Genomic DNA, 25,789 nt, shown 5'->3' on the forward strand with positions numbered 1-25,789 from the left:
CTTTGACTTGGAAATCCTCTGTCTGTTCAGAGTTTAGGGATTTAAAAGAACTTCTTGACTTTTTGTGAATGAACTTGTAAAGGAAAATTTCTCACCTGGTGTTGAATGCTGCCAACCCCATTGAAAATTTTGCTTTTCTGTGCTTCATTTTCCCTTCTTTTCAGCAGAAGAAGCTTGGACATAAACCTCAAGCACCTCGGAAAGAATGGCACCTCTGACATGTTGTCTGAACCAATTGTGATAGGGAGTGTGAACAGTCACCTGCTATCCACCTTTAGAAGAGTGCAGAATGGCCAGGTACTTTAAACTTTATCACCAGGCAAGTGAATTGGATGGGACTCTTTTCTCAGTGCACTGGGATCCCACTTCCTTGGCACTAGTCCTGATTCACAGACCAGACAGTGGAGAAGATATCCAATATTCAAGTCCCAGTGGAGCTTACTGTCTCAATCCTTATCCATTTTCTCACTGCTGTCCCAGCCCTAAGATGGTTCATGTATGTGGATGTCAGGCACTGTGGTGCTGGACTGCTATTGAACAGAGACCACTGTGTATCAGTGGGAGATGGTGTCTGCTTGGGAGAAGATCCTCCAAAGTAGCTCCTGGAGTCCTGGGACACAGGTCAGGGTAGTCTGTACAGCCAGATCATTCAGAGGTGGGACAGGACCTCTGAGTCCCACAGATCCCCTTGACATTTTGTTTCTACCAGCTGTGATTGTTTAAGGAATAAGAAGAAAGAGCATCTTACAAGTGAATGATGTGTGTGTGTCTGGAAGGAATGAGCTGATTCTCTACTAACAATACTTTGACAACCCAGTGTTTTCCAGAAGAGGAAACAACGCTTTGGGCTCTTCTCAGGCCTGACACAAATACTTTGCCTGTTATCCTGTACTGCTGTGACTGCATAGAGAGTGTGTGTCCTTTCTCATCCAGAGGAAAGAGGTTGTGTGGGACTTTTTTAGGTGTTTTCCCTATTTACTTTCTGAGAGGTTTTATCTGTTTGATATCTGTTCTTCCCCACTCCAGATCCAGCTAAGTGCCTGAAGTGTAATGATACATGAAGAGCAAGGTAGATGTTACATCTGTGGTCAGTCAGCTCCACAACATATATCCTCCATACAGGAAACCACACAGCTCATGGAGTATAAAGCAAGGGATTTTCCCTTGGTCTTAATGCAGATGTCAAAGTACACTGTGGAGTCTGGGGTGCAACCTGCAGGGTAATTCTGTCGCAGTATTGCAGTGGATTGATTTAAATTATTCCACTGCCAGACAAAAGTCTAAGCACCACAGCAGGTTTATGAGTTATCCTAATACAAAGAAACACAGTTATGTGGCCTAATATATTGGGATGGACTCTTAGATTGCAGGTAGTATCAATATAAGTCAGTGTCTGCCATTATAAATTGGAGAGCCTCAAATACATGTTATTGTATTGTTGAAAAAAAGACAAGAACTTGGAAAAGCATTCAGCAAACTACTTTGCATTATTAAACTTCCTCCTGTAACATCTCCACTTTGATCTCTTCTCTGGCCAGATTCAGATCTCAGCTCCTGATTTCCACCAAGGAAAGTATACAGGGAAGCTCTGTGCCTGCACTTTTTCTTTTTCTAAGCTTTGTAGCGCGTTCTTGTGCTCTCAATTCCGGATAATGCTGGACTCCTTTTATCCAGCCCCTCCTCTTGCCCTTTCAAGTGAAAAGAAGACTCCTGTGCCCCCCCATCAAAGTTAAAGGGAGGCTTTAGAGAGGAAGGCTCAGCACGCTGGGGCTCTTGAGCCTGTGTTTAATCTCTTTTCCCGTTCCTGTGTGCCTCTGTGGCTTCCCTGCCAGTTTCTTTGTTGCCAAGTTTCTAATTTCCTTTTATTTGTGCGTGCGGGAGGTTGCCAGGCTCGCTGGAATGCATCTGAAGTCATCTTCGGGGGACGCGCCCCAGCCCCCGCGCCGGGGATCCCTGAGGGGAGCGCTTCCCCGGCTGCGGGACGGAGTCGGGGAAAAGGGACTGACACAGAGCACCTTGCCCCTCGGTGCTGCCCTGCCAGGAGGAGAGCACAGACATGTGCAGGCCTTGGCAGGGGAGGGGGAGCTCTGCCTCTGCTCCTGGCTCACCTCGGCTGACCTCAGTGCAGTGCCCTGACTCTTGGCACGGCTGCCCTGCTCCATCAAGTGATGCTGGGCTGGGGGTGAGGCTTTCAGCTGGGTCTGGGATGTGTTCCCAAGATCTATAAGGGCTTCATTAGGCTCCCAAGGGAGAGAGCTGAAATCATACAGGCAAAGGGGGGACTCTGAATATTGCTTCAGAGCTGGACATAACTGTGAGGAATGCATTGGTCTTAACAAGTGACAATAGAAACCAAGTTTGTGTTCATGCTGCCATCCCTTCAGCATGAAGGTACTTCAGTGGACAGCCCATCTCTCAGGGAACATGGAACAGGGATGTGCTGGGTGAAATGAGACATGGCAGGAGCACAAATTCATTGCTGCAGTTTGTCTCAGCTTTCCATATGCCTCAGCCCTCTCACAAGAATGGAGCAGGTGGCATCGCCAAGACTTTCATCCTTCTAGGCCATATGCATCTAGTCTGGCACATGGGGTTCCATTCATTTCTCTCTGAAGCAGTATTGGGGAACTGTAACTCCAACAGCATCCCTTAAAGTCAGTGTTAGCAGCCTATTTGCTAGGCTGTGGAAACCAAAGGACAGGTAAAATCCTTTTGGGACTGTGCCCAAAACTTAGGCATCCTAGAGACTGCCACTTTTTTTGTGATTACGTCACAGCTTCTGAGAGTTCCCTGTACTTTCCAAGGTGGATATCTGTTGGTTCAGCTCTTGACACTAGAAAGCAAAGAAACAATCTCAGGTTTCTTGGTCCTTTTTGAGTTTCACCTGAATTCCTGGTAAAGTTCAGCAGAGGTATCTACCCTTGGTAACTTTTTTTTTACATTTATAGGCCTTAACCAGCCTGAGCTGTCTCTCCTGCAAGCTCCACCCATGGACCCAAGGCTTATTTAAGCTTGTCCATGGGCCTTCAGCCTCTGGCTGTGTAATGTTGGACAAGTGGCTTTTGGTGGATCAGACACTGTCGTACCCACTACGCGTCTTGTTAATCTGGATGCCAAGGTATGTGTTGACTTCTCAGCTTGACCTTGGTTCTGCCTGGTGGTCTGTGACATGCTGAAAACAGAAGTTACTCACTAGAGGAATTTCCAATGGAAAGGACAGCAAAGATGTGGGATGTTTTTGCTTAGGATGGGTCTGGAGTGCCTGGAAGTGGCAGGTTGCTGTGCAGCAGTCCTGGTTGGCCTGTCCCATGGTGCAGTGCTAAGAATAGTCAAGTTTTGTTGTTACTTTCTGCTCGTGGGCACTGAGAATAACAGTTGTGCTAAGAGCCTTGTCCTGGCTCAAAGGCTTCAGCATTCTGTGGGTGTGAGTGGTCACTGCTGTGCTGCACAGACCAGAGCTGCCGGGCTCATGGGCCCTCTGGCTAACAGCCAGCATGTCACTGCCCCAGTATCTGCCAGATCTCCCTGCTGCTTTGTTCACGGGACATGGTATTGCCATTGTCTCTGCTTCCTTTGGACAGGCTCGTGGGGTTGTGCAACTCTGAGTTTGTGCAGTGTCCACCTGGATGTAATTGTTTTGGCTCTGCACCTAGAACAGTCTGTCAATCTGCAAGCCTGAAACTCCTGCAGGAGACCGGGAGATTGCATCACATATCAAGGAAAATACTGACTGATAAATATATTGCAGTAAGCAGAAAAAAGTCACTTGCTGTAAATACTCTTCTATGTTTTGTTGTGGTGCTGTTATTTCAACCCAGTTGTGTACCTATCTTTGCAGAGAGGCTTCTGCACTTGAATTTTTTTTTCAAGGTACTTACTTGCTTTACATCTGGCAGTTCCTGAATTGCTTTTATGGAGGATTCCTCTGAAATTTCCAATACTTCTAAAAATAAAAAATACTATTTATTAGTTAAGATACTAATATGTGAGGAGAGCTTCACATTGATAAAGCTAATGTCTTTTTCAAGTGTTAAGAACACTTCTATTCAAGGATATTTCGGTAAATATAAATTTTGCTATATCCCATTTCTATTTTGTCTTATTTTGTCAACCTCAGATCTTTTCCTTCTTGGTTTCTTTCACCAGGATGAGTTGCTGTAGGATGGCAGCGCAGAAGGAAAGCACATCATCTAACCACCGTGATTCTCCCCTGCTGCTGCTTGGCATCCACACGTACTGTGAATTGCAAGAGAAAAGCAAGACCTGGAAGCAATCTGCTGAGGGTTTCAGATTCTCTGTTCCTCTCTTCCAGCCCATTAGGTCAGAAAGAGAATGGCTATCAACAAGTGTTTCATCTGGAAGTGTAGCCCTGGGATTTCCCTAGATTTTTACCCCAGCTTGAGTTTAAGACCAGATTCCAGCTATCAGTCATTCTTGACTGAACTTATATTCTGATTTTCTAGAGCTTTATTTCCACTGCCTGCTCCCCTTATAATGCCTCCTTTGCATTTGGGGTGTAGTTGTGTCAGATCCCAGCGTAGGAGATGTTCCCACTTGTGCTGGTTACTGCTGCCTAGACACAACATGGCTCTAAACTCTGATACAGTTATTGCTTGGAAAAGGAGGAGTTTTTGCAGGGAATTGGCCTGACACTGCTTCTGATCAATATTTTAGAGATTTTGACAATGAAATGAAAAAAAAGCCAGAGAGGTAGCGAACTGGAAGAAGGTTGCAAGTCCTTTGGAGATCAAGGTTGCTACTCGAAACATTTAAGCTGGTGTGCTGGAGAAATAAACTAAATTTAGGTGAGTAATAATCAGTAGATGCAAAGGCTCAGAGTGACTAAGGAATGGAGGAACTAGTGCAATGCCTCAGGGGAGGGCAGATCTCAATCTGAGTGGGAGTCAGTAATGTCACACCCTTGCAGTAAGAAAAAGTTTGGGTCTGATTTTATCAATGCTGGGGTCACTGCTGAGACACGAGAGGTCCCAGCAGCTCTCTGGCCTACTGCAGTGGAGTCTTGTGTAGTGCTGAAGGCTGCCATAGAGCTGGAAACCACAGGTTAAGAAACTGGTTTATGTGAAAGTAGGGAGGACTATGGGTGCAAAAGTGCTCAGTTTCTCAGTGTACAAATAAATGATATCAAGAAGCAGGTAAACAGCCATTTTCTGTGCCCACCTGCTAACAAACAGAAAGAAACAAGTATCGCCAGGATGGAGGGAGATGATGTAGTAAAAGTCTTTGCTAACTCATGGAGCATAGAAGCACCAGCAGAGATCACCACATAGCTGCTGGGATCTTGGCTGGAGGTGCTGCAGAGAATACCTCAGACAGGGATGGGCTGGATGTGTCTGTCTCTACAGGAATGTACCTGGCTCATTGCATTGCTTTTCCCAGCCTACATTTATACGTTTCTCTCCATCTATTTCATCTGCCTGAAAGCTGGCAGGGCAGTAGGAACTTCAAAGGAATTTGTACTTTGAGGTTTTTCCTTTTTCCCCATGGAAAACCTCCAGAATCAATGAAAACATATAGCATATGCTATGTATTCCCCCAAGAGGAAGCAATGCAGCAAGCTATTGGATACAAAATGCTTTGAAATATCCTGATTGGAAGGTAATTGATTATCAAACAATGGTTACAATGTGCAACAGAGATCATAGCTCCTCTTTGGTGCTGGAACAACCAAGGATTAAACCTGCACCTCCTAGAGGAGGGATGCTATGGGACAGGTGTCCCATGCAGAGAGGTAGTACAGTAAACACGTGATGCTTTCAAGCAGGCACCAGCTCCTGGTGTTCCAGCCCAGGCCACTGGCAGCTCAGAGCTCTCCCCCTCTCCCTGCAACCCTGGAATGGGCACGGCTCGTTAGCAGCAGCCTGGCAATGCAGAGAGCTGCTATGGCAGCAGCTGCTGTCCCTGAGCTGTCCCAGGCAGTGCAGCCCAGAGGCTCCTTGCCAAGGCAAGGTGCTCCCTACAGGCTGAGATGGAGCCTGTGGGAGAAGGGGTAGGTCCTCACCAAAAGCAACCAGCTGGAGCAAACTTTGCTTCCTTGCAAAGTGCTTCCACCTTGCAGTCCTGCCTGCCCAGCTAGTCACCCCTCTCCCTGATGTATATGCAGCCAAGTGCCAGGGAGCAGATGGAGGAAGAACCATCTGGCTCCTACCGAGCTCGTTCCCAGGCTGGAGCTGGGGGAGCTGCTGGAACAAAGGATGGCATTGCTTGGGAGTGCCTGGACTAGAGAGCTTGTGAGTACTGTAGGAGTTCTAAACTTGCTTCTTTTATACTCATTGGCTTCCCAGCAGTAGGTTTCCCAAGCTGTAGCTCCCATGTGTGTTCCCTGATAGCTGAGCAGTGGGCTCCAGCCACTCTCCCTGTCTAGGGGACTTCTGCTGGACTCATGGAAACCACAATGCATTTTTCCTCTCCTCAGCCCACACTGCTTCCCTTGTGGTAGGACCATATGGGCCACACTCACGGGTCAGATACCCTGGATTTCTTTCACATGGCTGGCACAGCCAGATCCTGTGGTGCTGGATGAGATTTTCCCTGTTCAGGTTCTGCTTTGTTCCATGCTAACTCCACACAGCTGGGCTGTGTGGGCTAGTCACCAGGGAAAAGAGGCTGGCAGAGATGAATAGAGGATGTGAAGAGTTCCCTTGGTGCCCTTTTCCCTCACTCTTGTTTCCCTCTCAGCAGGGGGAAGCAGTCTCTGCGTGGTCCTCTGCCGATTGCATCGGGAAAGTCATTAAAAAGAATTAAAAAGGAAACAGAAAGAGATGGAAGAGAGGGGGAAAAAAAACCTACACAGCCCCAAACAGTTATAAACTTGAACAAAAGAACAATAGGATCTTTCTGCTCAAAGCCCTGGGCCACCCTCACCTTGACTGCAAAGGACAGCAGTGCTCCAGCCATTTACTGGGAGAACGGAAGAAAGCCTTGGCTGTATTTCTGCTGGGATGGTGGTGATATGGGTTGCAGGGCCGGTTGTGAAAGCTGTCATCTGATTGTTTAGATGTGGAAAAAAAAAAATATATATATACAGAATTAAGTTAATTACACATGGTTGACTCATCCATCTGCTGAAATTGGCAATGGCTTGGTATCCTGGCTTTTGGAGAGGGAATAATATGTAAGATACCATCCTAGGGGCAGTATCTGTCCTCCTTTCTGCTGTGGGGAAGTATCAGCCTCTGTTAGCAACTGTTCTGGGGAGCAAAAGAATGGGATGGAGCACCCTGGTTCCTCCTGTCCTGTCTCCCAGGAGGATCTGCCTTCCAAGGTTATGGGGCTGTGACTGGTCTGGGAAGATCTGGTTTATAATCCATATTTAGTACCATAAAGTTGCCTAATTTAGTTGCCTAAATTTTGAGTCTGGACTGAGATACAGAAGTCTAGGCTCTTTCAGAGGCCAGCCACTCATTTATTCTGACTCATGGCTGGACATGGTCAATCCCCTTTAAAAGGCTTGATATTTGAGTTCTGGATGAGTGCTTGCAACCTGGAGCCTGTAAAATTCTGTGGAGGGTTGTCCCAAGATTCTCACCATCTTCATTTCCCTCAGCTTCTGCTTCAATGCCAGTCTGTACCTGCCTGAACATGTCCTTTTAGCTCTCTGGGGCAAAGGCAGAAACGTTAAGGTAGCAGTGAGGTAATTTTTGCTGCAGTGAGAGCAGCCTGTGGGCTGGGGACAGAGATGGCGATGGGAGAGGCTGGCAGAGATGAGTTGAAGAATCTCATTTTGAAGCCCTACGGGCCACAGACTTGCCTGGGTCTGACATAGTCACTGGTTCAGGTTCCTTCTCAAACCATCACACAAACAGCAGTACTTCCCCTGGGTTTATTTTTGCATGCTTCACATGAGTTGGATTTTCTCACCCAAAGACTGGCCTCAGGAAAGTTCCTGGACCATTTTCCTATTAGCCCTCCTTGTTAGACTCTCACCGAAGTAGTTCGTAGCTGCAGATGTTCCTGTGCATCAGTCACCAAGGCTTAGCTACAACTGTTGCAAAAATCCTTGAATCTAGCACAGTGGATCCCTGTGAACATTGCGGATTTGCTCGTTTATGTCTCACCTGGAGTACCACGAGTTGAGGCAGAACCCAAAGGGGAGGTTTGGATCATATACTGAAATGGGTTTAGCTGCTGCACAAAGGAGGGTTTTCATTGGTGGTGCCCTTAATTGCTTGCATTACCTTATTTACATGTATATTCTGGAATCTACTGTGTATTAATGTGGGTCTCTGCATTTATACTATTGACTGTATTCTTCTAGGGGTAACTGTGTCTGTGTTGTTAGAACTTGCAGGTTTATCTTCATGCAGATTACCAGTATTGGGGTAAAATGCTATCACTTTGATGTACTTACAGTTGATTTCTTGTTCACTGGCTGATCCTGTGGCAATATCTTGTTCTCAGATAAGGTCCTGTAAGTGTGTAGTTTCTGGGTGTGTTGAGGTGTGCATTGTTGTGTACTGGATGCATCACTCCCTGGAGGTGGTTCTGGGGGGTGTTTTGAGGCATTCACTCCACAGCATGTCACCATGGGGACAAGGGGGGGAGTTGAAAGGAATACAGTTTGTATTTCTTAGTGGTGTGTGATTGTGCTTCCACAGTGCCTCAGAGTGAAGGTGCACGATGAAGTACATACCTCTGCCGTGTGTGTTTCTGGATGACAATTTTATGCATGCACATATGCACTCAAACAATAATATGCACACACCCTCCTGGCTCCAGGGCGTGTAGGAGAGTGAGTGTGTGTGTGTGTGTGTGTGTGTGTGTGTGTGTGTGTGAATGCTATTTAAATAAAAAAGAAAGGAAGTGAATCAGGGTCGTTTCCATTTTAATTGTAAAACAGATAAGCACTAAACACTTTGAAAAAGTAAATGACTTGAGAATAATTACTATCTATTACTCTGCGTCCCAGGGGGGCAGTTGGAGGAGCCCAGATGGCTACAAAAATGGGATTTAGCAGAAAATTGAAGACATTATTCACCGTAACACATTATCAATTACCTTCATATCAATTACAATAACCTTACATTAGAAGAAGGGCCAGGAGACTATCTTCAGCCCCCAGCCTGAATAGTAATTGCACTACCCCTATGGATGGGGAGTGTGTGTGTGTGTGGGTGTGTGTGGGTGTGTGTGTTACAGGGCGGGGGCCACCACAGGGTTGTGCAGGGGTTTTGGCAGCTCCAACTGCTGGGAAGAGAAGGGGAAGGGATAATAGCCATTCAAAATAGTTTTTCCTCCTCTCTCTACAGTCACCTTATGGAAGGCTTTCCTCTGTCCTGTTTGTGTGGTCTAATAGCTCGAAGGGCAGCTGATGTGGCTCCTTCCAAGAAATTCTGCTTGGCTTGCCATTTGGGAAGTACAGAGTCTCTGTGCAGAGACTACTGTTTCGCACCAGTGTCCTCTACTTTCCTCTTCCCCCTCTCAGCCATTTCAGCCAAGCTGCTCATTTTGTTAACAGGGACTCATATGCAAAAAAATCTGATGTTCTTTTCTGTAGGATCTGCCTTTCTTGGTACAGCAATCTGTACAGGAGGTGGGAACTGTTCCCTCTGCCAGACCCAGATGGGGCAGCAGCTCGTGTTTCCTGTAAACACTTACAGAGAGATTGCATACCTTTGATGGGATATGGAGACGAACCAACCAAAAACAACTTTTAAAAGTCTCTTCCTTTTCTCCAGGGATGCTGGGAGGTGTCTTGGGGAGGAGCAGTACCAAGGCTGTTCAGCAGGCTGGTAGCATGAAGGTAGCTCTAAGGACATCTTGTTGCCTGCGGTTGTCTCCTGTTGCCAGCTGGGATAGCTTTTGGAGTTAGTGGTAAGTCAGTGTTTCTGACTGTAGCTGGCTAATGCTTCTGGCCTGCCATAATGCCATTCTGAAATTCCGCCTCCTGGATTTGGGCTTGATCCAGCTCACCCAAGTATTTACACATGCAGCACCCACATCTAGCTGTCATGGTCCCATTCTCTGCTGCAATCCAAACAGGTTTCACTGCCACGGTTTCCTGGCCTGTGCACAAATGTGTGTGTAAGATAAGGATTTAGACAGATCAGGGCACTTATGGGTTAAACTGTTGGTGACACTCCCTTCAGCCTCCCCCCTTTTCCAAATATGCAGTGGAGTGTCCAGTGGGTTAGTGCAGAGAGGACTAATTGCTATTAAAAGGCTTTAATCTGGGAGATTAGTGTTGGCTCCAGGCAGTGTTTGCACACGAAGGAGATGTTTCCGATGAGATGAACTAGAATTTGTCCCTGCTGTTTTGTTGATAGAAAATCATCTTCCCCTTGGTTTTTTCTCTTTATCTCTGTCTTTCTTGCTTTCTTGCTCACTCTGATCATTTGCTTTTTCCTCTTCTTTGAAGTTAAGCTGAGAGCTTTATTGTATTTTGGAGTGGCAGTCCTGTTTGACCTTTGGGGTTGGTTGTCTTTGCACATATGCAAAAGACAGCCATACCATGCATACGTTTACACAGAGATGTGACTGGATTTTTCTGATTCAGAGTCCTGCAGGAAATAGATCCTGATCAAGAGAAGTAATGATATATGTATTTTCCCCTTGTTTGCTGTTGAGCCTCTTGTGGGTCAAAGAGGGGCCTGCAGAGTCCTTCCTATAACATGGGTCAGGCCAGTCGCCTTCTCCTGGGCAAAGGCTTGATCCAGAGACCATCGGGAAAAGGTGTTGCAGAACTGAAGATATTAAAGCTCCCTGCAGAAGTAATTAGTGGGAAATAATTAAATGATTACATATGGGAAGGTATGAAGTATTACTGGACCTCTGGCATGACCCAGGAAATGTCACTATTGACTTTGATGAACATTGGATCAAGCTCAGTGGAAATTAATCTGATAACATGCCAGATGTGTCCAGAGAGCCTTACCATGAAGGAGACACATTTGACCTGGGAGCACAGAAATCTTTGTGCTATACTTGCTGAAGGATCCAAAAGCAGAGGTGCTTTTTCTGAATTTACTGTTGACAGAAATACACGAGTATCTCCTAGGTCTACAGTTGCACAATCCCTGCTGCTTCTAGTGTAGAGTTGGATTTTTCACAGCATCCTCAAGAAATTAAGTGCCAATTCCATTTGAAAAGTACAATGGAATAAATACTGCTTATGTGTAACTCTACACACAGTGGAAGGAACTTTGTATGCTAAAGAGAAGGATATCTGAAAACTTTACCAGAGAAGGAAGACTCGGGTAGAACCACAATGTCGCATAGTCCTTCTTGCCCAGAGAGTGACCAGACAGAGGCTCGGAAAGAGGAATGGTAAGAAAGAATGGGTCTTCAAATCAAGGAAACCAAGAATCAAGGGGACAGTTGGGTCAGGGGAAGAAAATTGGTTCAGGATCTGGGTCTTCCATTCAAAGAGGTCAAGATTTTCCAAGGAGGTAGTGCTTTGCAAAGTGTTAGACATCATTCTTTCTGTGCATTGTCTGAACACCATGGGCTTTGCTCTGTTGCAGGATGCTGCCAGAATCTTCCATGAGACTGCACCGTAATTATTTCACCACAAGTATTTTGAGGAGGTGTATGTGAGGGTCTGGGGAAAAGAAGAGAGGGGAAAATTAAGTCATCTCTGTATCCGTGGGGGCTGGTTGGCTCTCCAAAGGCAGTTGTGAAGGCTTTTACTTGGCAAAGTGGTGTGGTGGTGTGTTGTTCTTTGGGATTTTATAAGCATTTGAATTGGATATCAAGTGTCACAGCATGGGACCTCTAAGAACAGCTTTGGAGCAGGCTAAAGTTTTGTATAAATGTAGTTATTTCTTTCTTAATCCCTGCCTCTGCCTAAAAATCCAAACTGTTACTGTTAGCCAGCAGGAAGGCAGACCTACTGCTCATGTAAATTGCTTTAGTTCTGTTGTTTGCCCTTGTTCCCTCAAGTTTGCAGATGATGTTGGTGTAACCAGCATAAGGATCTGGCCTCTAGCATGTGTTTGTCCCATCTGCTGTCCAGCATGTTAATTTTCATGGAAGACACAAACTTGCACGGCCTGTGATTTTAAGGAGGGGCCCTTTTTCTTTGCATGAGCCAACTGCAAAGCCTCAGGGGCCAGATTCTGAAAGGCAGTCAATGCCAAGACCTGGAGGCACTGGGAACTCAGGTCCTGGCAACTTCAAGCTTGTGGTCCGGTATTGGCAAGACCATAGGGAAAGAAACAAGTGTCAGGCATTTGTATAAAAACAGCGATGATACAACTTTTTTCAGTAGCAACATTATTGGGGGGAAGGTCCAGACTTGCAAAAAAGGTCTCAGTTGAAATAGGGCCTGAAAAATCCTCAAGGGAGTTAGAAATAGTAGAACAGGGAGTATATTTTCCCTGCAGTTGACAACCAAAATAAAAATAATGATTCCTTAAAAAAAGGAAAAAACAAAACAAAACAAGCCTCCAAAAAAAAAAAAAAACCAACCAACCATCCAACCAAAAAAAAAAAAAAAAAAAAAGCCAACAAAAAACCCACCAGCACAAAACCAACAACAAATAACAGGCTGGAGAGAAGGATTTTTTTTCCTTTGGCTCATCCTCTTTAGTTCTTCTACTTCAACAGGAGCACAAGTATATCAGGTGATGGCTCAAGTGATTCTTCCAAGTATTTGATGCTGCAAATATTTGCAAATATTAATAGACAACCTTCTTAACATGTCCAGTGATCTTGCTAGTCTTGTGTTTTGGATGCAAGATTGAAATACATGAGATTTTCTAAATTTTCAGGCATGATTTTATTAAAAAGAAAAAAAAAGAGAGAGAGAGAAAAAAAGAAAGAAAAGTAAAATGGACAAGCCAAAAATGTGAAGTATTTAGAATTTAGAGTCCACCTTGAATATTGTTTTGGTTTTTTTTTTATAATGTGTGTTAGGATACATTTCTTGACTGTTACTGGTCCTATGCAAGTGGCTTACTGTGCATTTGAGTAGTAGTGTTAGTAACTCTTGTTTTTATTACATGTTTTATGAAGTTTCTGAAGCTCTTAGAATCAGGCATGTGACAATATCAGTCATTCATTCAGTTTGTTATCTTTTCAATGTTTCTGTATCCAAGGTGAGCAGTAAATCAGAATAAATAGCCTAAGAATTTATTAGAATCTTTGAAGTCCAAAGGTATTCAGAATCTGTGATATGATTAATTATTTTAATGACTTTCAGTGAAACTTTTGGTTTTAGCAGATATGGCACATCATTTTTAATGGCTTATGTTGGAAATATCACAGATAGGCTTCTGGTTACTTATAAATGCTCATGAAAATGGATCTTTTATTGTAATCCTCTAACTGTGTGATTGGAATCCTGGGGAGTCTGCGTCCGGAGCAGCTGGGAAGGAGTTGGCTACTTGGTGTTAGGAGAAGTATTTAGATGTGTTGAAGCCCTTCAACCTCACTAGAAAAACTTGCACTTGACTTCAAAGAAGTTTATGTACCACATTATATTCAGGAGTGCAGGTGCAGTCACGTACACACCTCGCACAGAAGTGCCCCTCAGGACCATGGGAGGCTCATTTTTGAGGAGGGGACTGCACTGATCTGTGGAGTAATCATGAGAGGTGGTGACTGGTGCAGGATGAGACTGGAGACTTAGAAGGGGCATGAGTGAGATATATAAAGGACCATTGCATTGGATTAGAAGAAAAAGGCTGACACGGGCATTGGAATTGGAGAGCTCTATGGACATGAGGCAGCAGGAGCTCACTCAGCAACCAACTAATCCCTTTTCTCCAAGCTGCAGCCACCCAACGGTGTAGCTGCCTCTTCTAGCCTACCAGTGGCCTTAAAAATTTTGAGGAAACCTAAATTAAACCTGGCCCCTGATGGGTGTTATGATTTCCCAAATCCAATTAGCCAATCATGACTTTTCACTTAGCTGCAGTGACTTTAATTGGATCAGAATAACAAAGGAAGGATAGAAAATTACTGGAATTTACTTAGCATGTAGGGTAGAGCCTTGCAGCAAGGATCATCATGATCTCTAGCACTGTAGAGGCAGCAGAATTCATCAGAGGTGTAAAAACACCATGAAGACTCCACAATAATATGTATGAAGTGTTTTCATCTTCTTAGAAACTGCAAGCATCCATATGGAAAGCTGTAATAGGTGTGGTGGTCCAGCCTACTTTTCTCCTGCGTGTGTACTCTAGCCAGCAAAATTTGGCTGCATGTAATACCTCCTTTGCACTTGGTGGTGTGAAAGGGGCTTTTGGACAAGTGAAATGCCTGTGAATGAAAGGCCTCCAAGTCTCTAAAGCTGAGCACAAGCTTAGAGCTATGCAGAACTGAGGCCTTTGAACAGCGGATTTGTTTTTTTGACTGCCATTCAAGGGTGCAGGGGCTGTAGTGAAGCACAGCAGCTCCAAAATGTGCATTCCTGCCGTGTTACTGGGCCTGGGGTAGCACCACCAGATGAACTTTAAAAGCCAGATTCCAGGATATCAAGACAATGACAATGCATTAGCACCAGCACAAGACTTGGCACTGACAGAGATGATCTAGCAACGCTACTAATAAGAGCTAAACTTCTTCTGAACAGATGTGTCATTGGCTTGCTCATGGGGATGTGGGAAACAGGAGACATGGCTGCCACGTCCAACATGATTTTGAGCATAATTTGGAATGAGCTTTTGGAGATCAAAACATACATTAAAACATGCCAGCTTAGTGATTTCTCTTTTCTTCTTCATTTTACTGGTCAGGGTTGGTGCTGACCAGTATATAATGAATATAGCACCAAGCAAAACTTAGGAAAACCAAGAGGAGAACAGCGACTATTTTCCTGCTTTCTATGCATGTTAAGGGACCTCCCTTCTACCAGAGCAAATTGCATCATGCAGGCCACACTCCATGCATGCTGATGCTACTTCATATCCAAAGGATGCCTTGCAGCCTCAGTGAATGTTGATCTCGATTTAACCAACATAACAGGGATCAGATTTTTGCCTACTGGGAGCTGTCAATGAATGCAAAGTGTGACGTAGTGCTTATCTAGCATGCACACGAGGGACCCTGCTGCAAATCAGGAATGACTTCACTAAATCCAGTGGAGCTGAACAACCATAAATGAGCAGAATGAGGCCCACGCATTATCCCAGGCTAGCATGCTATCTTTAGCAGACCCTAATGAATTCAGCTGCAGCATGTAGTCATTAATCCCAGGTGGAAGGAGCAGCTCACCATTACATGACCTAGGATTTCAAGAGTTTGCTATTAATACACCGGGTTGCTGTCCTAATGCAGAACCCTCCATGGCCCAAGACTGGGGGAAACATGAAAATCTTGCTAAGGCTCTTTCAGCACCTTCCAGCACAAGTAAGAAGGAGGGAAAGGCTGGGGTAATAGATGGCACACGGGGCCCAGAAATTGTTTATGATGCAAATATGTTTAAAAGTACTGCCTTGCCTCCTCTGGGAAAAGGAGCTTAAAATTGAAGTCTAATGATAACAAATGATTGTTAATGAGTTGTCTAAACATAATAGATGGAAAGAATTAAAAGCCTAGAATAAACAGGGTTTCATTAAAGAACAATAAAGAAACAACACAAATTTCATATCTTAGAATAAATGGGCCCTTGTGAACTCACTGGGAGTGGAGGGCACTGAGGTGGGTGCATGGGCTGGGAAGCTGAGTCCTCTCCTGCCTGGATGTACTCCCTGGACCCAGAGCTCTGGTGTCTGGGCAGCACTCACTGGCAGGAGCATCTCTGAGGCGGCTGCCAAGGGTTTCACTTCTCCACAGCCTGCACGTGCTTGACCCACAGCATATCAGGAATCCCACCAGCAGTCCTCAGGTGCTTGAGAGCAGGCACTTGCTCAAGTGTCCTGCTAAAGCACCATTCAGCACCTGTCAGCACTCTGACATGAAGATGGAGACAGGTTTTCTCAGAGGTGTTTACAGCTAGGAGCTGGCTAACCCTGGCACTGGAAGCTTCCATGACCTCAATTTAGGCAGTCCATGTAGCCCTTCCCTACAGCACCAAATCTTGGTTCCAGAGCTCACAGAACTCCCTGGGGAATTTGAGCTGTTCCTAAGTGAGTCTGCAAAAGTTACTGAGAAAGGCAAGCTCAAACCATCTGTGTAACAATCTATAGATTGTCTTTTAGGCCCTTCAGTGACAGATATATTTTTTTTTAGGGGCACACAGATAAAATTAAAGTTGAAAATCAGTTCTCTAGAAAATTGTGCTACTGAGAATGTGAAATTCTGCAGAGATTTCACAAATGGTTCATCAGAGTGTTAGATGCCAAGAGCACACACCATATTTCATCTCAGTGTGTGGCAGATGGCATATTGTGGATAGATTTTAGACCAAGATTTTATTAAGGACATGTGAAGAGATGATCGATAATACCTTGGTGGGTTTGTTTCCAAGACTGTCTGCATTTGGCATGGTGACATTATTATTGTTATTTGTGTGTGGTGGAAAACCTTTACATTTCAAAGTTGTTTTCAGTCTTTAGAGCAGATCTCTACTTCAGGTTTCATTTTAAATCATCCTCTGGACAGGAAAAGTATTCTGCAAGCCAAGTTTAGAGTCTGAGAGTCTGCCTTAGTTTTTACAGTTTTTCATTAAAAGGAAATGGGGGGCAATAGACAAAATCTGAAATGATGTGGCAAAGAACACATCAGGATTTCCTCAGAAAACATTGCATTTACTATTAATTTATTTTAAAAGGCCCTTTTTTTCTCTAGGAATTAGAAAGTAAAAAAAAAATCCATTTGTTGACTTGGAGATCTTGTTTGTATTTCAGGAAGGATTGCATGTTCAGCAGAGAGTACGTGAGAGCAGGAGTTTGTGCTGTGGTGATGTGCCTGTGTTTTGGAGTGTGTCCATGTCCAAGTGTAATGTACTTGTCTTTACTGATATTCTTTATGCTGGTGGATTGCAGATCTGACAGGCTCTCTCTATGTGTTTGTAAAGCTGCATAGGGCTCAGCACTAGAAGACCCCAGTCTTGACAAAAACCCTGGAACAGCCCTAACTTTCCGCTGGGGCTGCCTCCTGCCTTTATTCATGGTAATTTGTATTTCACCTGGTGGCTGGTTTACCTGGGAACACTTGTGAACTGTGCCACACAAATACACAATTCACCAGGCTTGAAAAAATCCAGTCAAGAATTGATGCTGTGCAGAGTTAGACCACAGTTTCCCAGTTGTAAAATGGCTCTCTCATGACAAGGTGTCTTTCTTTTTCTTAATTAAAAATATGAACTTTTTTTTTGAAATATGCTATTTGGAAGTTTCTGTTGAAACTGGAAGCTGCTCAAGTTTTCAATATGGGTTTAGGAATATGTTTTTAGAATTACCTACAAAAAGATCCTACCTCCTCCCTTCAAATCAATGAAAATTGAGGTTACAAATAAAATGAGATTTTGCGTAGGAACAAGAATGTTGTTAACATTTTTATTAATAAGAATTAGCATCAGTATTATTGTTGTTAACCTCTTGTTAGTAGTATTATTAACTGTGCCTCCTTGTGTGCTTAGGCTTAATGTAGCACAGTCTGCCTTTCTGAGGACATTTGGCCCACCAGCTGGGCATGTGAGAATTTGGGGTCCTGTTGTACCTGTGACATTATCAGTGTTAAACACGACTGTGCAAAGGCATGGAAAGATTTGGGTGAATCTCTGACCATATTTGCATTGAAGTCTGTGTGTGACTGGATGGGGACACATCCATGTGGATACATTGCTAGTCCTTCATGGAGGAGATCTGGAAGCTCAAATTCTTGCTCCTTGGCAACTGCTAAAATTTCTAGCACAGTGAAAGAAGAAGGAAACCTTCCAAATTCTTCTTGTGCAGTTGAATGACATAACAATGCAGACTGGGGTTCATATCTGAGCCCCTTGGAACCAAGGTATTCTCGAGATAAACTTAACTCAAAAGGATCAAATTCCCCAGACAGCTGAAGTTTGGTAAACTTGGTTTGATTAAATGAAATTATATGGAAACATTCTGACTGGCTCTAGTGAGGAATGAGTATAACAAGTGGCAGTTTGAGACTTGATCCAGGGATTCCGAAGCCTGGCATCACAGACAAAATTGACCCCATGATTTCATACACAGGAGTGTACTAATCCCCCTGGACATTTATGTTTATTGAGCTTGCATCCACAGGAATGTGCCTTGCTGGCTGAGCAGCTTGTGTCACATCTCAGAGTCTGCACTGGGTGGACTTGGTGCTGCTGTGTGGTGCTTAAAGCAGTGTTGACGAAAGCAATGTTGGTTTAATGGCTGGTGTGCAGGTCTGGGACAATCACAGAATTACAGAATGGTTGAGGAGGGAAGGGACCTCTGGAGGTCGTCTTGTCCAGGCCTTCTGCTCAGGCAGGGCCACCCAGAGCCAGTTGCCCAGGACCATGTCCAGGTATTCCTGCTGGTCTCCCTGGCTGTGGTTGTAACTGCAAGGAAAGTCACAAGTCTCAGTTAGGCAGCATGGGCCCTGCCAGTAAATCATTGAGCAGTTCAGGCTGTTTTTTCCCCTACTGGAGTCCATAGAGAATCAGACAGACTGTGCTGAGCTGGTCCCATCTGCACCCAACCTGGACAGCAGCTTTATCTTGCCTTGTAAAACTGCAGAGCTCTGTGACAAAAGAGTTAATCTCTGCCTTTGTTTCTCTTCCTCCCTCTTTTCTCTCTTGCAGCCGACTGAAAGGCAAGATGAGAGCAGATCCATCAGTGTCAGCTGCTTTCAGCACATCAGCACTTTTGGGGGGTTTATTGGGGACTAGTCCATCAGCAGTGCTTCCAAACTGCAACCACGCTGCAGAATGCCCCTCCTCCTGCACGGCAACCGGGCTGCCTGGGGATGCAGCGCCGGGAGCCCGGTGCCGCTGGCCAGGGCTGGGTGATAAATGACTGCATGAGGCATCTCCATGGCCAGCAGAGTCCGGAGGGCCGGCCAGAGCCAGGCTTCTGGGGAGGCAGCAATGAAGCCATATTAATTTCTGAGCGTGCGTCCATGTGTGTCTGTGTGTCTGTACTCTCTGAAATAATACACTTGACACAAACACACATGCTTCACTTCCAACACACAGAGTAACACGGGAGAGAGCTGAAAGGGAGAAAGCAATCTGATTGACAGGTTAATGAAGCAGTTCATAATAGCAATGGATATTATAACCTTAGAAACAGCTTGTAAATACCCAGTTGCTTTACATGTATAAACATACTCCCATGCTCGGGTCTGTGTATATACATTTGCCTGTTTATGAAATATATATGCATATGTAAAAGGTGCAGGAATGTGAAATCAATGCTCTGAAGCGAAACCAAAGAACAAATAGAAGCTGGATAAAATTAAGCTTCATTAGCCTACCAGCCATATATATCCCCTGTCTTTTATTTTGCTCCTGGGCTGGAAGTCTTCCAAAGCAGTGGAGGGACTTAGAAGCACACATCTGACTGACTTGCACTCCTAAGCCTTCTTGGTATGCTTGAAAACTCCACCTTTGTGGGGTTTGTTTAATTGGTGGGGTTTTTTTCTCCTTTTTTTTTTGTTTTGTTTTGTGGGGTTTGGGGGGGATGTGTGGGTGTGTATTTGTCCGTTTGCTCATTTGTTTGCTTGCTTGGGGTTTTTTTGTGTTTGTTTTGTTGTTTCATTTTTTTATCCCAGTGTCTTGGGAAGGGCAAGCCCATCCACGCAAGGCTGGGAAATTTTGTTAGCATGAGGAGAGTGGAGTTTGAACCCATATTTAATCCAGGGTTTTGAGTAATTCCCCATCACTTTGGTATGTCACCCTTTGAAAAGCTAGATGTATCTTTTACTAGGCAGATATTTGGATGTCATTGTTTGCTTCTGTATTGTATATATCCGTGGGAATTTCCCAGTGTATTCTGGACTGGGGCAATGACTTGCACAACAATCCGTTCTCTCTTTTGTGGGACCTATTAGCAAATATAAATAGCAGCATACTGAGCTCTTGTGGATGGGCAACAACCCTGGGAGCTGAAAAAGCAAGTCCAGCATGACTAAGGACCTTTAGCTTTTCATTTCATGACTCTGCTTTTACTTGTAAGCCTCAATTTTACAGTAAGATAATTCCCCTAGGTTCTTCTCCTAGCTCCTCTTAGAGAAAAAAACAGGAGAAGATTAGAAGATTTCTCATACCTACAAAGAAGTGTTAGACTTGCCAGTTCCCAGCACTATTTCTAAGCATCACAACTGTGGATGAAAAAATTCAAAGAACCAAGTGTACTGGGAAGGATCAGAGCCACAAAGTTGATAGAACCCAAACCTACACAATGGAAAGTTGATTTTAACACATTGAAGTTTAGCTCAGACTTCAAATCTTGTGAAAATCCTCCGCAAATTCCCATCTAAGACTATACAGTTAAGTTCCTGGCCTCAAGTCTTTTGGAAAGAGTTGTGCCAGATATTTTCTTCCCTGATGGGAATTCCAAGACAAAAGAACTTAAGAGGTGGTATATGTGTAGAGACTGCTGATGCGGTGTGGCACCATGGAAGGAGCATAGATATACATGCAATGTGCAAAAAACCATGACTGAAAGTGTCTAATCACATATGCTTGTGCTTTTGCTACTGCAGCAAGGGATCCTTTAATTTATACAGCAACTTGCACTGGCTTGATCTCTCTCTTGACCACAGTTCTTGATGAGCTTGTGATCTGAGCTTACAGGCAAAACAGACAAGCCAAGTATTTCTGTGTTAATCTTACTGCTGTGGAACAGATGTCCCTGAACATGCGCAAAGCTGAAGACAGAGCTGGGAATGGGACTCACATGTCCAGCATGGTAAGCTCATTATTTCTATTTGTCTAGACTGGTCAATTTTGCTAAACCAACACTGGTGGAACATTTACACAGAAGCAAATAGCTCTATATCTTAATTTCTAGGAGTATCATAGCTCTGTAACTGGGAATCCTCTGGGTTTGGGTGCAGTTTGGACCACTGTCTAAGAATACGGTTTTGCCTTGCATCCCCTGTTCTTCTTTAAGCTCCCTTTTCCTCTGTTTCCTAGAATTAGTGTCTGCAGCTGCTCTCCACAAGCAGTTTTAACCCTGAACTGTAAAACAGAAGAGAACAAGTTGACTTAGGGATGAGTGGAGATTAGGGGTGAGACAAGTTTGATTAGTAGCCTGGAGAATTAGTGTCCTTGCATCAGGGATTTGCCCTTACTTCACTGGGAAGGACTGTTAGGTTTGAGCAGACTGGTGCTGCTCATGCAATTCTCTCCCCTGCCCCGGAGACCAGAGCGGGGCTGGGTGTTGGTAGGCAGTCGGTGCCAACTTCCTGTGGGAGCAGTGGCTCACGGAATGGGAGCTGGCAAGGTCTCCCTGTCTTTGGTGGTGAGGAGGAGCAGGCTATGCACGACAGCTCAGCTGTCTTCTGCCACCCAGGCCAGCCAGCCAGATCTGTGAGGCCTTCCCAGTCAGCGCAGTGAGCTCAGCTTTGCTGCCGTCAGCACTGCTGAGAGCAGAGGCTGAGGATGGGTGAATCCAAATATCCGGATTGCATGGATATTGGCTGGAAGCATTCCACCATATCCATCTGACTGCCTTTGTGTGATATTCATGCTCATCAGAAAATTAATTATTCCATTCAGCAGGCTCTGTGAGCTGGGAGGATTACCTTTCAATACCTGGAGTTCCTCCTGGGGGTGGGAGAGGTGTGTGAGAGAGAGAGAGAGAGAGCGAGCTTGTCTGACTGCGTGCCTGCGTATCAACAGGCTGTGTTGTGGACACAGATGTGTACAGACAGCAAGAGATTGTACCTGACTGCAGATACAAGGAAGGAATTGCACAAATAATGTAGAAATAAGGAAGATGCCTTACTCTGTGTGTCTCTGAAAGAGAGTGCCCTTGCTGATGCTGAGTGGCTTTGCATACCAGAAAGAGAAGTATTTTCTCCCAGGTAGGTGAGCTGTGTACAGGTAGCAGAAGGTGAAGGGCCTGGGTAGGTGGCAATGTCTTGTCTTTGCCTTTATTTGTGTGAGGGACATATGCATGGCCCGACTGTGTCATGCTTTTTAGATCTATCTTCAGAAGGGTTGATATGTGTTTAATACAAGCCTAAACTTTCCCATGGTTTCCTGTGAACTTGTCTTTACAACAGAAAAAAGCTCATGTTTACGCAATGATTGAAAAACTGCAGTTGAAAAACTGCACATGTGGTGGAAAAACTGGTGTCACCTGACATCACATTAGTACCTCTGATTTTGACTATGGGCCTCCTAAACACAGGTCCAGTTGTCTTCCTTATAGTACAGCTGATCAACCCCAGGTACCTCAGGGGGTAACTTATATCAGCAAGTAAGCAAATCAGATCTTGTATTTAAAAAGAAAAGCTTTGTACCTCAGTTTGAAAGCTTTCCTGCAATCCTCCACGTAACAGGATGCTTTTTCCCATATTGGGTAGTATGGTGTGTATATGTGCTTGAGTTGGGGTTTTCCAGCTGCAGCAGCAAGGAGTGATCTTTCCTGGAAAGCAAAATTGCTTTATTAAGACTTGGCTTTGAGAACGCCCTGATTGGCTCTGCTAGGCAGCACAGCGCAGAGTTTCAAGCTCAGGGTATTCTTGGAAATTTGTGTAATTAATTGAAAGCTTATTAATGGCAAACACAGGATGACATTTTACATGGTTTAGTTATGTTCTGTGAGTCATTGGTACAAAGCAGCCTCAGCCACAAGGCAAGGAATCTCCTGCCGTAACTGATAGGAGGGGAGCAACAACAGCTCAGTTCCCTAACGGGTCCTGAGGTGACAGCCACAAACCTTACAAGTGTCTGATCATCTCTCTCAGGAGAGGAGGTCACCCTCTCCTCTGAGGTGGTCGCTCATCTGGGGTTAAGGGAAATCTCAGAGAAAAGCACACTTAGTCACTGAGGTAATAAGCACTTGTTTGTTACCAGTGGGCTTCAGAATGTTGGCCTCTCTAAATCTCTGGAATTGCCCTTAAAAATAGAAAGGCCCTGAAGTGAGGGCACTGTTGACATCACACTGAAAGTTAGTAGTCCAGTCTCTAGAACAGGATATGATGTTGTTCTAGATAATTAAACTTTGTTGTACTGAACTGTGGCTGGGTTCTCTGGAATAATGCTTCAGCCCCATTCTGTCCTATTTGAGATGTGGGTCAAGTCTGGTTTATAGGGCAATAGGGAAAGCATTTGTCTTCGGAAGGAAATTGAATATTGCTTCTAATATCCTGCAAAAAAAGGACAGTTTCCTCTGTCCAGCTTCATAAGATGGTCAGTGCCATACACTACAGAATTATAGAATGCACTGAGTTGGAAGGGACCCACAAGAATTATCAAAGTCCGACTCCTGGCCCTGCACAGGACACCCCAAAAGTCACACCACGTGCCCAAGAGCCTTGTCCAAACACTTTCTGAACTCTGTCAGGCTGGTGCTGTCACCACTTCCCTGGGGAGCTGTTAAAGTACCTGATCACCCTCCTGGTGAAGAACCTTTCCCTAGTATCCAACCTAAACCTCCCCTGACAACTTCAGGCCATTCTCTTGTGTCCTGTCACTGTCACCACAGAGCAGAGGTCAGTGCCTGCCCATTCTCTTTCCACAAGGAAATTCTAATTGCAGTGAGGTCTGCCCTCAGCCTCCTCTTGTCCAGGCTGAACAGACCAAGGGACCTCAGCTGCTCCTCACATGGCTTCACCTCTAGACTCTTCACCATCTTCATTGCTCTCCTTTGTGTTATCTAAAAATCAAAATTACATTCTTGTTGAAACAAGAAGAGCAAAAATGTCTTAGATTCTTAACGTATTTTTACAGAAGTGACATTGCTCAGCCACTTTGTGGATGTATCCACCTAATCCATGAAATGTGCATTATTTTAAAGCAGATTTATGAACACCATCATCCAGAGTTATGTTTATCTTTCTTACACTTACAGGTATAAGCCAAGCAGGCATTCTGCTAGGGCAGGCACTTCTGCAAGCCATAGCCATGGATCTGCAGCCTCCTTTGTCTGGGAAGAAACCAAGTTTGTACAAAACCCTAAAATATCTCCATCAATCCTCTTGGTCCCCCCTTCCCCACTGCTGTGTGTGCATCTCATCCTATCTGACAGAATATCCTGGGTTCTTTCCCAGGCACACTGAGGGTAGTTAAACTCAGTGTTGTCACAAGTGTCTTTGCTTATGTTGCTGAGGTTCCTTAGGGAAGCACTTGTCATAAGTTCCACTTTGGTCCTCAGAAAAGCAGGTGAGAGTTTTCCAAAGTTTATATTTGGGTTGGTAAATTGACCCTCTGGGATGGAAGAAGCAAGGGAGGAGATGGTGGAAAGCCACCACCATCTGGGTCTATAGAAACAGCAATACATGCCCCCCCTTTATGAAGGAAGATTCAGTTGTGGGTGCTAACTAGATTGCTCCTTGTTTGGGACAGCTTCTAGAGCTAAGCATCTGTACAGAGTGGGGAGGGAATTTTCCTTGAGGATCTGTTAGAGCTATAGATCTGTGGGTATGGTCTGTTACCCATATTCAGTGCCGCAGCACCACTCTGCAGCTACAGCTCCATCACTGCCTGGAGCTGGGTACAAAGTCCTCTCTGTACTGCTGAGAGTTCTACAGGGGAATATAGACAGCAGAGCTCCTCTGCACTACCTTGTCCAGCAGCAGAATTATTTCCAGAGCTGTATTGTAGGAATGGGAGGAGATTATAGGTCAAGCACTTAAACTCTTCCACCCTGGTTAGCGAGAGCCCCACAGCTGTGGATTGTCTGATGCCAGCAAATAAAGCAGATGGACGACAGGGATGGAGACAGGCCAAGCCGGGATGGAGAGCACAGTGTGCCCTCCTGTCTTAATGGGCTTCTGAAAGATGAAGTAGCACAAGCTGAAAAGAGCCTTCAGCTGCAAAGCTCCCTGTGTTCAGGTAATGGGAAACAGGACCTGCTCTTTTTTGTGGGACTTCAGATGTGGCTTGTTGGGGTCTCCTCTAACACCACAGGGTGAAGGGTGATGTGTTTGGTGCCTACAGGAAGAGAAGAATCCAGATCTACAGCTGCAAAGAGCAGTGTGTTTGGGAAGGAAAATCCAGCAGTCATAGTGAGAGATATCATAGACCATATGCATGCTAGAGTCTATCACTGCAGTTGCCTGTTCTGGTTAGCAGGTTGCAGGAAGATAAAGCCCACCCAGTCTGCACAGGACAGTGATGGGTCAGTGCTTCTGATCAACATATGCTGTCCTTGCAAGGGGCCAGACCTGGCTATTCCTCTAGCACTTCATGTCTGTGATTTGCTACCTGAGTGATGGCAAGGCCTACAACTCAGAACAGACTGTCTTTGTGTGAAGTGCTTTATTTACAAGTCTGATGAGATTCAGGTCCAAAAAGAGCTTTCTCCCATTAACAGAACATCTATTTATGGACAATCTATCTCCAAAGGCTGTGAAAAAACCACAAGGCTTAATTTCACCAGCTGTTTAGGTGACTAAACAGACTCCAGACTCCAGCTCTCTTCAAAACTCAAGGTAAGGCAACCTACCTTTGTCTGTGCAACTCTGTTGACAATTTAGGCACCCCAATCTTGGCGCTCCCAATTAATGAGTGACCTGAATAGCTCATGAATCTCTTGAGTTTTAAGGCTACAGAAAATGCCCCAGGACTTAGTATATATGGAATCACTTGGAATCATACATGGAGTTTATTATCAGTGCTGAGAATTTAACTTGGTCCTTGTGTTCTGCCTTAGTTCCATGACTGGCTTTGCTCCCAACAGTTTAGTTGGAATTTTTCAAAAGATAGAAGCAAGAATGTTCAGCACTAGAATATGCCTACTGCATGCTTTGGGGTACTTTGAATTTAGTGTATTCC

General features: G+C 44.8%; 2 long non-coding RNA genes across 2 annotated transcripts in view; both read left to right on the plus strand.

Moving 5' to 3' along the window:
- The first annotated feature begins 2,152 nt into the window (after positions 1-2,152).
- LOC140684439 (uncharacterized) lies at positions 2,153-7,056 on the plus strand. The gene is made up of 2 exons (XR_012056701.1): positions 2,153-3,118; positions 4,147-7,056. It is a non-coding gene; the product is annotated as an uncharacterized lncRNA (long non-coding RNA).
- Positions 7,057-19,605: 12,549 nt separating this feature from the next.
- The window catches only part of LOC140684440 (uncharacterized), a 40,591-nt gene continuing 34,407 nt past the window's right edge, over positions 19,606-25,789 (plus strand). Inside the window, exon 1 of the long non-coding RNA XR_012056702.1 lies at positions 19,606-20,750. This is a non-coding gene — a long non-coding RNA (uncharacterized lncRNA). The remainder of the gene's footprint in view (positions 20,751-25,789) is intronic.

The sequence above is a fragment of the Taeniopygia guttata genome, chromosome 6 (assembly GCF_048771995.1).
Source record: "Taeniopygia guttata chromosome 6, bTaeGut7.mat, whole genome shotgun sequence".
In the NCBI taxonomy this organism is placed as follows: domain Eukaryota; kingdom Metazoa; phylum Chordata; class Aves; order Passeriformes; family Estrildidae; genus Taeniopygia; species Taeniopygia guttata.